Source organism: Cnephaeus nilssonii (genome assembly GCF_951640355.1).
Source record: "Cnephaeus nilssonii genome assembly, chromosome: 8".
Lineage (NCBI taxonomy): Eukaryota > Metazoa > Chordata > Mammalia > Chiroptera > Vespertilionidae > Cnephaeus > Cnephaeus nilssonii.
Genome location: NC_137079.1, coordinates 60516334 through 60529339, shown reverse-complemented (window position 1 = coordinate 60529339; position 13006 = coordinate 60516334). Strand labels below are relative to the sequence as shown.

General features: G+C 39.7%; 1 pseudogene across 1 annotated transcript; it reads right to left on the bottom strand.

Moving 5' to 3' along the window:
• Nucleotides 1-1978: 1978 nt before the first annotated feature.
• LOC307104035 (large ribosomal subunit protein eL31-like) lies at nt 1979-2339 on the bottom strand (annotated as a pseudogene). The gene has a single exon. The product of its transcript is annotated as a large ribosomal subunit protein eL31-like (transcript).
• Between the last annotated feature and the right edge of the window lie 10667 nt (nt 2340-13006).

Sequence of the window (13006 nt, the reverse complement as noted above, 5' to 3'; positions counted from 1 at the left end):
CAATCTCTAGTGCAGGACAATGTTCAAGGCTTATTTTGACTAATTAGATCAGGCATGTACTCAAAGTCTCAGGAGACCACCTCTACCTACAGACTGATAGGATTCCTACTTGAATTGTGCACCTGCTGCCCCAGGCAAGCGTCCTCAGGTGTGGCGAGAGTTTTTCAACAGGGTGGGGCAGTTGCTTCTGTCTGGAGGCTAATTGTTATTTTTAATCTCTTAAGTGGCCTCAGGGCAAGGTGTTTTCTAATAGGGTGTGCCAACTGTCTTCCCTCCAGAAATGGCAAATGTGTATGTGGGAAAAATGTCCTCTGCTTCGTGAGTGAATGACTCAACCCAGGAAACTTGGGATATCTGCCTTCTGAGCTCTATCTCCAAGTCACCATTCCTGGCTTCTGTTCTCACAGCTCCAGTCCACTTCACCCTCCCTCTGCCAGAATATAAGGTTGGTGGCTCCACAGGGAATTTTTTGTGTTGGCCCTTTAAGAGGGTGCCTGAATTTTCAGCTGTTACTCCCTGCCAGACAGCACCCTGATGCTTTTCACAGCCAGATGTTATGTGGGTACCCTCCTCAGTTTTGGAGGAGGCCCAGCTTGGGGGTTAGATCTCAGAGTTCTCAGTGGCAAAACCCCAGAGCTGAGATATCTCTTTGAAACTTCAGTTTCTGTCTGTGGGCACCCAGCCAGCCCTTTCACGCCTCTGCGCCTCCTACCATCTCTATTCGGTCTCAATTTTCGGTCCTCAGGTATCAGCATTCTCTCTTGCAAGTTTTCCATTGATTATTCAGGAAGTTTTTCTGTATTTTAGTTGTAATACCATTTTGTTCCTGGGAGCATGTCCATGCAGCATCCACTTATTCTGCTGCCATTTTTAATCCCTCAAGAAATCAATATTTTAAACATTTTGCTGGTTTTCCTCTTAAGGCCTTCTTCTTTTTTGGCCTCAAATTTATTTTAGAATAAATTAATTCAAATATATATATTTAAATATAAAAATAATAAAGAGTAAACCAAAGAACTTGTATGCATATATGCATAACCCATAGACAATAGTGTGGTGAAGGCCTGGGGTAGAGGCAGGGGCAGGGTAGAAGGGCTCAATGGGGAAGAAAGGGGGGACATGTGTAATATTTTTAACAATAGAGATTTGAGGAAAAAATAATAAATGGTTCAAAGTATATATAGTAAATAATGAAACTCATGAAACACCTTTCATTTTTCATGCTACTTTCTTACATAGAATCCCAATTTGATCATACAGTCAAAGAACTATTGGATGTAATTTACTAATGTAGAAAGAGAATAATAGAGTTTTGGTGACTTATTCAAAGCAACCCGGCTAGTATGAAACAGATTTGAAGTTAGAGTCCAAGGTTTCTAAACGCTAGATTTGCCCCCTTCTTCTTTTTCCAGGGGTCAGCAAACTGTTTCTGTGAAAGCCATTGTTATGGCTTAAACTGTCTTTTCCCCCAACCCCAATACATTCTGAGGACATCAAGTTAAAATGAAGTCATTAGGGTAGTCCCTAGTTAAATTTCCTTCTAAGGCAAGGAGATTTGGACACAGATGTGCACAGGATTTGGACACAGATGTGCACAGTGAAGACACAGGGAGATGGCCACCTACAAGCCACAGAGAGCAGACTGCAACACACTCTGCTCTCACAGCCATCCAGAAGGAATCAATCCTATGACACCTTGATCTCAGACTTCTAGCCTCCAGAACTGTTGAGAAAATAAATTTCTGTTTCTTAAGCCACCCAGCTTGTGCTACTTTGTTGTGGTGGCCCTAGTAAACTAATAAGGCCATAAAATAAACATCTTTGGATTAGTGGGTCACCATGGTCTTTGTCGCAACTTCTCAACTCTGCTGTGGCAACACAAAAGCAGCCATAAACAGCATATAAATGCCTGAGGAGAGATGTGTTCCAATAAAACTTTTTTTTTCCTTCAGTTTATTAGACGATCAGCAGTTCTCATTCATATTAACTGTAGATTTTTGAAAGTGGTGACAGGTATGTAGGTAACTAATGTATAGAGTTGTTTGGTGAATCTTCATCCTCAATCTTTATTCTAGACAACTGCACACTGATACAGTGTGGGACATTCCTTATTCCTCTGGTCCAAACAGCTTTGTTGAGCCTGGTATCAATGTACACATCTAGAGTTCCATCCCCTTCATGGCATATTTCTGGATCTTTTTGAGTGCCTGAGGGGCACACTCCTTGAAACCCACTCCATGGATGTGCGTGTGAATGTTGATGGTGTATTCTCTGGTCACCACCTCGTTGATGGCAGAATGGCCCTCCTTCTTCTCACAACCCTTCTTTGCATGAGCCATTGTACTGGGCCTCAGAACTTTATTTACAAAGACAGTTGACATGGGCTGTAGTTTGCTACTGTTGTTCTATACTTTGTTTCTCTCATAAATGGGTGCTAAAGAGGTTGTAGGTGGCCATATTTAAGCTTGGCCAGAAGTCTGAAACACTGTGGGGGGGGGGGGGGGGGCGCGGCGGAGAGATAATTATCTTCAGATCATTCTTAAGCCTCCTTTCTGAACTACTTTCTATCAGGTTTGAGTGACTATTGAATTTTATATGCAGAGTCTATTTATCCTCCCTTTGAATCTGAGCTGGCTTAGTGAGTTGTTCTGCCCTCTGGGAATGCAATAGAAGGGACACTGTACCAGTGTCAGGCCTAAGCCTTAAGGAACCTGGAACTTCTGCTTTCATGCTCATGGAGCTCTGAGCCATCATGTAAAAAGTTCCAGCTACCCTGCTGGAAAGACTATATGGACAGAGAGATGTCCTAAGAACCCCTGAACACTCCAGCTATCCAATCATCAGACATGAGTGTGGCACCATCTTGGATACTCTAGCACTGAGTTGAACTTCCACTGGCTATAATCTTTAGAGCAACTCCAGCTGACACCACATGGAAACAAGAGATTTCTACGCAGCCTGCACAAAGGCAGAAGTGTGAGCAAATAAATGATTGTGGTTTTCAGGCGCTGCATTTGGAATGGATTTTTATCTAGTGATGTCTGATATAGACAACATGATGCTCTTCAGATGCCCAGTATTTCCACTTTTGGACCATGATAGACTTCCCTGGTCAGATAACATTCAGTTTTCCTAATGCCTTCTTGCCTACATCAAGACTCAACTGCTCCGAGAAAATTTCAGACATTGTAGTAGGAGGCTGATGTTGAAACCAGGGTTACTTTGGGTTAAAGACCTACAATATAATGCCTTAAGTCTTTTACTTAAGTGCCCTGTCAAATTACAAGACTTTGTTATTGAAGATAATGTGGTAAGGAGAAATATTTTTATCCTAAAGCATAGTATCAAATTATCCTTACCAATATCTTACTGTGAAGAGCTACAATGATAAACCATGATCGTGAAGTTATTTAGTCCATTCTCAACCCAGTGGAAGTTCTTATCTCTTTGACCTTGCAGGGGGCTCCCTTCTATATCATTTTTCATAGCCTTTCCACTTTTTCAAAATCTGAAACATGTTCTAATGCAAGTTCTGCAACAGCATTCCTCATGCTTCTTAGGATACAGACATAGGTTATGTGCCACTTATTAGGAAGAAAATGGGTGGCCTTTTTTCCCAGATAGGAGAAACTATAGACTTGAATCATTTTCTGCAACTGACATTTTTGAAGTCAGGAAGCTATGGTCAGAGTGGCCACTTGGATGAGATTACCTTTTATATACCTTAGCACTTACAAATGACCTGTTCTAATGTGTTAATGATGTCTATTTTGAAACCCTGTTGAGGTTCAGCCTGCTACTAGCTTGAAGGAAGAAAAATTTATTTGTCACCCTTCTCCTATCCTCTGCATAGTTCGGTCTGATGTCAGAATATAGATCTTGGTCCCTATTTTAGCTATATTAATAGTTGGGTCAGTTGTATGTTATGTTTTAACAACATGATCACTACATATACAAGTATTTGTAGGGAGAAGAGCAAGCAGCTTGAACAACTGCTTTACAGTTTTGGGGAATAAAGCCCCCTTTTAAATCTGAGAATCTCCTACTTCTGTTTCAGGGTTGGTTTATGGTTAAATCTCTAAAGAGTGTGGACAACATCTTAAAATGATCAACTGACCTTAGAAGGAGCATCTGTGTCAATCTGTTTCATAAAGTGGGAATAGACTGAGGCACGTCCCATCATAACATCCTGAAACACTTATTTTAAAAGAGAATAAAAAGGCATCTCATTTGACAGGTGACTGCAATTCATCAGTTTCCTAACTCTGATTTCTAAATGTAAAACAACCCCAACATACATGCTTATAAGCATCTGTAGAAATAATAGTATAACATATTCCCAGCGAATGGAGGGAAGACAGTTAATTAACACTCACTGTATAATTTTAATGGGACTTAAATATAGGAGTTCACAAGATAAACATATCTTAGAGAGCCTTTAATTCAAAGATCTGAGAAGAAGAGACTATCAACGTGGTACCCAGAACAGTATACATGCCATTAATTGCTTCTTCCTCTTCCTAGATTCAATTGGGAATAGTGTTTAGCTGCATGACTTTTCTTTTTACATGCATAGTTTAAATCACATTTATACAACTTTTATGCTACGTGCAAAAGTGATTCTTGATCTTAATTATTAGTGTTTAAATGTTCTTTGGGGAGTGTTTTTAAAACATGCTTTGCAATTTGGGTATTGATGTTACTTCTTTGCCATTTTCTGATTGAAGCTGCAGACTTCCTTAGATGAAAAGATATTCCAAATTCTAATCTTGGATTAGATTCAAATCAGAGTTTTTGGAAGGTGTGTGCTGTCTTCTTTTATAGTTGAACAGGTTAGATAAATGTTAGTAATGGGGAAAACTGTAAATTAGCTTTTCTCCTGTTTGCACATTTAATTGGTTTGAGAAATCTATGTGAAATAGCACATTGCATGGAATCATAGGAAGGGATTTTAGCATATGGGCCACAGTGAGACAGAAGCACATAGGCTTTGTGTCAAGACTGACATGAGTTCATTTCTTAGCTCTGCTAAATGGGGCCCAAGATTCCTGAATCCGCTGAGCTCCAGGATAGAAAATCTGGTCCTAAGCCAATTATCTAGTTACATTCTGTAGGACTCAACATAGATCGTCAGCTGCTTCCTATAAAAGTGACCTAAATATTACTGCTTTTTTCTCAAATTAAAATTATTTTTATTCTGTAAAACTTACTCGTTTGCCTACAACTTTAATATTAATTTGTATAAATAAAGTTTCTGATTAAATTAAAAGGTGTATTATTCCAGCACTTCAAATTTACCTTAGCTAAACTTGATGAATCATATTTTTAGTACTTTCCTGCTCCTGGTTAACATTTCTTAATACTTTGATTGTTTCATACTTGCATGTAGCCCCTGGTTGGAGGTACATTAAAGCCTGGGCAGCATCCCCTATTCTGGACTTTTGTTGTTGTTAATTCTCACCCAAGGATATTTTTCCATTGAATGTTAGAGAGAATGGAAAGGAGGAGGAGAAGAGAGAGAGAGAGAGAGAGAGAGAGAGAGAGAGAGAGAGAGAGAGAGACAGGGATGTGAGAGAGACGCATTGATTGGTTGCATCCCACATGTGGGCCTGCAACCAAGATACGTGCCCTTGATCAGAATTGAACCTGGAACCCTTCAATCCTTGGGCTAACTAATGCTCTATCCCCTGAGCCAAACCAGAAGGGCCATATTCTGGACTTTTATTTCCTCCACCAAACACCAAACCATCAAGACATGTGTTCTTTGTGAGAGTTTTTGTTATTCCATGTCTACTTTTTGACAGGAGAATAATGATTTTAATGATAGATACCATCCCAGTAAGAAAACATGGAAATACAATATTTTCCTTTACTTTATACAAGTGCACTGTTATTAATATTATTTTGACTATTCCTGTCATCAGTCATCTTTGATGACCAGGCAACATACCTCCCAGTCCTACTGAGAAATCCCCTCTGGGAGGTATGCGTCCAGCTACTAAGGGGCTTTCTCTCTCCTTGCACAGACAGTGATTTTCAGAGCCTGCATGAGGCCTGTTGTGGACATTAGCTTTTAATGGGGGTAATAATGATAGTGAATTGTCCACCTGACAATAATATGCATATTTTTAAAGGTTTGCCTTTTCAAATAGATAATGACTAGAAGGCAACAAGTTCAGCCAGGACAGGACTATGGACGTGTGTGATCTCAGAATGAAGGCATCTTCTCTTTCACTAACAGTCACAGGTGGTCTGAGTTCATGCCTTCTGGGCCAGTGACCCAGACTGTACAGGCCACTTATACACTGTTATTTCATGACTTCTGTCTTTTCCATGATGGATTAAAACAACAAAGGAATCTGTAAAAAAAAAAAAAAAAAAAAAAAAAAAAAAAAAAAAAAGGAGAAGAAGAAGAAGAAAAGAAAAAGAAATAAAGAAGAAGAAAAAAGAGGAAGGGAGGAGTGAGCCTGGTGGGAGGCAAACTCAATGAGACATTACAGTGCTTTTCCTGTAGGCTCTGACCCCAGGGGTGAGCAGCATCATGGTGGCCCCCCGTAGAGATAGGCTGGCTGGCGAATCCCTCTCTCTGCTTGAATGGCTCACAAAGAGCCTGCATGTGCCATGCTGCTGATCCAGGTCATCTGTTTCATATGCCTCCTGCGAGATGGAAAAAAATATGTGAAGTACACTAGAGGAGCTTGAAATGACTGATGATATTGCCATGTGGTAGCTCTGCATATTAAAAGTCATGTTTCTCTCTGCTGTGTTTCCTACTCATCCTGGAAAAGGATGCAAAGTCAAACAAGGTAGTTATTAGGTAAAAATCAGAAATCTGTAGAGTACACATAAATTCTGATGTTCCCTCGGGGAGAGAGAAAACAAATGTACAAAAATGGGGGCTTAGCTTACCACCCCAACTGTCCCAAATAGGACTGATTTTGAAGCATTTGTAAAGTTGGGAAATGGATGTCTAGTATTATGAGTCTGTACCCTGTTTTTCAATATTACCATACTACTTAATGTATTATGGCTGTGTGTTGTTATATTCCATGACAATTTATTATTCAAACATAGTGCAATATACAGAGCATGTATCATAGAAATGTACACTTAAAACCTATATTATATTAACCAATGTAACCCCAATACATTTAATTAAAAAAACAAAAAATGAATAAATCATAGGGGCACAATTCAAGAAGAGACCAAGTTTATTGGATAGATATTATTCCTATTTTTGAGGAGTAAAATGAGTATCAGAGATTTAGGGGAAATTGTTCAAAGTTATACAATTAATAATGGAAAGAATAGAGATTTGAATTCATGTTCTCTGACACTCTGTCCTAAGATTATTCTGTAATTAAACATGACTGAGAATTTTAATTCCTACTTTGTTCATGAATTTTTTTTCTAATTAAATCTACCTTTACTCATTCTTGAAAAAAATCAATTATTTTTACCTAGTTTACAAGAAAAATGAATTTTTAGAAAAAAGAGTAGAGCAACAAATTTACTTGAAAATAAAAAGTTGGGATGATGTCAAACTCTGAACAGGTCTGACTGTGCTCTGAGCACTGGGCATTTTCTGAGGATTGATGACCAGCTAAGAGGAGTTGATGGTCCTTGGCTGAAACTCGGGCCATTAACTCCAACCAGTCATTAATTGCCTGGAAATGTCCTGGGCTGAGGTCATTATTGCTATTATAAACTGAATTAATGCCTTGAGCCTTAGCCAATAAGATTATTTGAATTATTTTTATTCTCCATTCGATTTATAATTATAAAAATGTACCACAGGCAATCAGACCAGATGATAAATTAATCACATGCAAAATTACATTTTAAATGAATTGTTTTTTATTCATGCAGCTACCCAAAGCATTTAGAGAAGTTGATTTCTCAGTGTTGGCATTTATTGAAGTTGATTTGCTATGCTGCGCCTCTGATCCCTCAACCCTACTTCCTACCACTGGTTCAAATTCAAGTAAATAAGTCATTTAAATGGGATCTACAATTCACGATATGTAGATTCAAGTTTTCTAAATTCTTTAAAATTTTTATTTTTTTGGTGTGGAAAAATTGGATGAGTGAACATGGGGATAGCACAGTAGGCAGGTGTGATGAAACAAGTTATATAAAGCCTAAAGCATAAACACAGTCACAATCATTTAACTTTGTATAGTACTTTGTCATTTTACAATTCTTTTCACATTCATTATTTAATTGTGCTCTTTGAGTAACACCTGCAGTTAAGCATGACAGACATTATTATTCTATTGTACATGAGAAGATTGAGGTGTAAAGTTAAGTGACTTGCCTTGAGTGTCACTGTTACGGATTGTCAGTGCTATTTTCAATTCAATGTTGCTTCTCTAGTGCTCATTACTTCCAAATGTCATTATTTTATTCTGGGATGTTCTTTTAAATTTCCACACTAATAATAACTCAGTACTACTAATAATTACTAGAATAGTTCAAAATGCCATTTTCAAGGCTCTTGAGTTCTTTAGAGGAAGAGTGCTACACAGTTACCAAACAACATAGCATTTTGATGATTTATAGTAGGAAATCAATTTGCTGGTTATAGACTCTTAGGGTCTGCTTGATCATTTGCTTCTTTTTCAAGCCATACACATTTGTATTAAGCTGTAACATAATTGGATATATTTCGTATCAACATTATGTTTCTGTATTTTATGTGTAAAAAATACCTTATTCAAAGAAACCTGCTATGATATAAGTAACTATAATCTCAATAATAGTAAGGGACAACAAAACAAGGAAAATTCTGAAAAGGCATCTTAATGAACAGAGAGCATGGGTTTTTATTGCTTATGAATTGACTCAGAAGTTCTTAGGGTATGATATCAGAAGCAAAGTGAGCCTCTGGATTGATTGGTTTTTTGAGGTGGTGATCAGTACAAACTAGATGATATTCTGAGATAAGAAGTATTATGCAAGACATATGACATTGTGCGCTTATAATTGTATGTAACTAATAAAGGTGGTTGTTCTCAATCTTGCATGTCTCATAGGGGTGATTATTTCTAATATTAGTCTCTCCTGAACCCCCCTCCTCTGACCAACCAATAGCCAGGCTAGAGAGGCAGGTAGAAAAGTCTTTCATTCCATATTTACATTATCTTCATAATCTCTAGATAGTACATTATTTTGGAAACAACAAACAACAGTCTGGGTTGGGCCAGGGTCTTTCCTTTTTCTCCTTTTATCAAATGAGAAATTGTTGGATCATGTGATGTGACATGGCTATGAAGAAGCATTTAAGCCTCTGGAAAGTCTACAACTAGCAATTATAAAACTCACAAGGACTGAGGGCAGAATGATGATTGAAATACAGGGCAAGGAAACTCATCCCAGAGTCTATTTGGATCTACTTCTAAGAGTCAGGTGGACTTTGTCCAGCCGGTGTAGCTCGTTGGTTGAGCATGGACCTAGAAACCAGGAGAGGTAATGGTTTGATTCCCAGTCAGGGCTCATGCGCAGGTTGCAGGCTCCATCTCCCGGGTGGGGGCGAGGGGTGTGTGTGTAGGGGTGAGGAGCATGCAGGAGGCAGCGGATCAATGATTCTCTCCATCATTGATGTTTCTATTTCTCTCTCCTTCTCCCTTTCTCTCTGAAATCAATAAAAGTGTATTTTCTTTTTAAAAAAGGAGTCAGGTGGACTTCTTTTTAGAGATGAATTGTTCTGTTTGACCAGTACTGTGTACCCAAGTGTAACAGCAGTATTAGTAATGACACAGATACTGCACTGAGAAGCTAATAGAAAATCTAAAGCTATCACTTTGATCATTACTACTTGGACCAAAAAGTTCAGATTTTTCTTATGAGCTTCAAAGCTATGGAAGTATTATTTATAATATTAGCTACGCTTTGACTTCTTACCACTCTGTCCAATTGTATACATTTCTTACCACTTTTTCCAATTGTATAAACATCTATGTAAGAACCGTAGATTGGATGGTGTACATACAAAAGTAAATTAATATTTCCTCTGAGTGACTCTCCAGAGTAGCCTATGTGGCTTCATTTTCTAAGTTCCTGGGCACACACTGCAAAGAGACCTGTTTTACAAGGGCTTGTTTGCTTGTGATGAACAAGCAAAGGATAGATTCCATATAATAAAATGGTCTGTGTCGCCGAAAACCAGTTTGGCTCAGTGAATAGAGCGTCGGCCTGCGGACTGAAGGGTCCCAGGTTCAATTCTGGGCAAGGGCATGTACCTTGGTTGTGGGCACATCCCCAGTAGGGGGTGTGCAGGAGGCAGCTGATCAATGTTTCTCTCTCATCGATGTTTCTAACTCTCTATCCCTCTTCCTTCCTCTCTGTAAAAAGTCAATAAAATATATTTTTAAAAAATAAATAAAATAAAATAAAATAAAATGGTCTGTGTCCTAGGGGCACAGAATATGTGCCATTGTAGGAGTCATTTAATATGACATGTGTGCCAATTACCTGTTTGAGGAAGGGAAGATTCCCTGAAGTTGACTAGTTCCTATAAAGCAGTTAAAGAGTCTCTGAGGAGAAAAAGTTAACTGTGCAGAAAAAAAGTAACCCCAAGATTTATTCTTAACTCTATTGCATTCCTGGTCTTAATGGGCATTGAAGTAATGCTCTTTGCAGAACCACTTTGATCTTGCAGGATGAGAATCCTTTTGTTTTCTCTCATGACTGGAAGTTAGGGTGAATAATGTGGGGGTCCAGTAAGTACAAGAAGTGGCCAATGGAAAGAAAATGACTCTCTTACTAGTATTAGTTGATGACTATAAGAAGTTTATCAGAGGATCAAATAAATCTGGAAAGTGAGGTATAATCATTCTATTAATAGCCTTAGCATTTTGAACTCTTGTCTAAGGCATGTTTGGAGTAATTCAAGGGATAGGGCAAAGTATATTACATTTGATTTTTATTGGTGTTTATTCTGTGGGCTTTAATCCTTCCTTTGGTGCTGGTTTCAAAGAATATTGTACATTTTTGGGTAAAGGATTGGTTAGGTCCGTCTGAATTTGATGGGCTCAGTCCCCCAAATCTTGCCAATATTGACAACATTTTTGGACCATGAGGAGTCTGATGCCTTGCAGAAATCTTCAAAGTATGTCTGCTTTAAACATATGCTTCCCTTTGAGACTGTCTAAATGATCTATAATGTGATGATACAGAGGAAAATCCTCTGGAATTTCAAGGAATAAGTCTTTAAAAAGGCATATAAATCGGCAGTTCCATTTACAGAATAAATCTCTTTACCCAGCAAAAAGATTCTCCAACAAAGGAAACCTACTGAAGACATTTGTTAATTTATTTTAAAGCAAGTATTAAAGGCTCTTTTCAAGTATAGGAAAATGATTCCAAAAGTAAACTCATTCAGGAGAAATGTAAAGCAACAAAAGTAATAAATGGGTAAATGTAAGTGATTACTGAGTTAAAAAAACAATGATAACACTGCATACTGTACATCTTGACACTAGTGTACAACATCAAAAGTTTATCACCAAATACCTCATAAAGTTGATGAAATGTCTTTAATTTTATTTACTATCACAAGAAGATCCTGCATAATAAATTCCTTTCATAATAAATTTATAACTTTATAGAACAAATTGTGAAAACTGATCCATGAATGATTAGGTATGAATTTTGAAAATATAGTATCATTTACTTGATTTTAGGTAAGAGTTAAAAAAGTAATAACTTGAGTTTGTTCAAATTCTATATATATATTAGAGGCCCGGTGTATGAAATTCGTGCACAGGGGTGGGGGAGAGGTGTCCCTCAGCCTAGCCTGCACAGTTTCCAATCTGCGACCCCTCAAAGGATTCCTGACTGCCTGGTGGGACCAGGGCTAAACGAGCAGTTGGACATCCTTCTCACAATCTAGGACTGCTGGCTCCCAATCTCTTGCCTGCCTACCTGCCTGATTGTCCCTAACTGCTTCTGTCTGCCAGCCTGAATGCCCCCTAACCACTCTCCTGCCAGCCTGATCGATGCCTAACTGCTGCCCTGCCGGCCCGATTGCCCCTAACTGCCCTCCACTGCTGGTTGGTCCCCCCCAACTGCCCTCCCCTGCTGGCCTGGTCCCCCACAACTGCCATCCCCTGCAAGCCTGATTGTCCCCAACTGCCCTCCATTGCAGGCCTGGTCCCCCCAAACTGCCCTCCCTTGCAGGCATGATCGCCCACAACTGACCTCCCCTGCTGGCCATCTTGTGGTGGCCATCTTGTGTTCACATGGGGGTGGCCATCTTTGACCACATGGGGGCAGGCATCTTGTGTGTTGGAGTGATGGTCAATTTGCATATTATCATTTTATTAGATAGGATACACTAGAGGCCCAGTGCACAAAATTTGTGCACAGGGGCGGGGGGGTGTCCCTCAGCCCGGCCTGTACCCTGTCCAATCTGGGACCCCTTGGGGGATGTCTGACTGCCAGTCGGACATCCCTCTCACAATCCAGGACTGCTGGCTCCTAACCGCAAACCTGCCTGCCTGCCTGATTGCCCCTAACAGCTTCTGCCTGCCAGCCTGATTGTCCCCTAACCACTCCCCTGCTGACCTGATTGACATCTAACTGTTCCCCTGCCAGCCTGATCACCCCCAACTGCCCTCCCCTGCTGGCCCAATTGCCCCCAACTGCCCTCCCCTGCTGGTCTAATGGCCCCCAACTGCCCTCCCCTGCTGGCCTAATGGCCCCCAACTGCCCTCCCCTTCTGGCCTGGTCACCCCCAACTGCCCTCCCCTGCAGGCCTGGTTGCTCCCAACTGCCCTCCCCTGCTGGCCATCTTGTGGTGGCCATCCTGTAATGACGTGGGGGCAGCCATCTTGTGATGACGCAAGGGTGCCATACGAGGGTGCCACGTGAGGGTGCAAGGCCCACATTAGGCTTTTATTAGTATAGATACAGATTTTATTTTTCCATTCCCATTGACATATTTGTGATTCTAGTTACTCTAGCATTTTTTTAAATTGTTTTTCTCAATTTTTTTTCAATTATA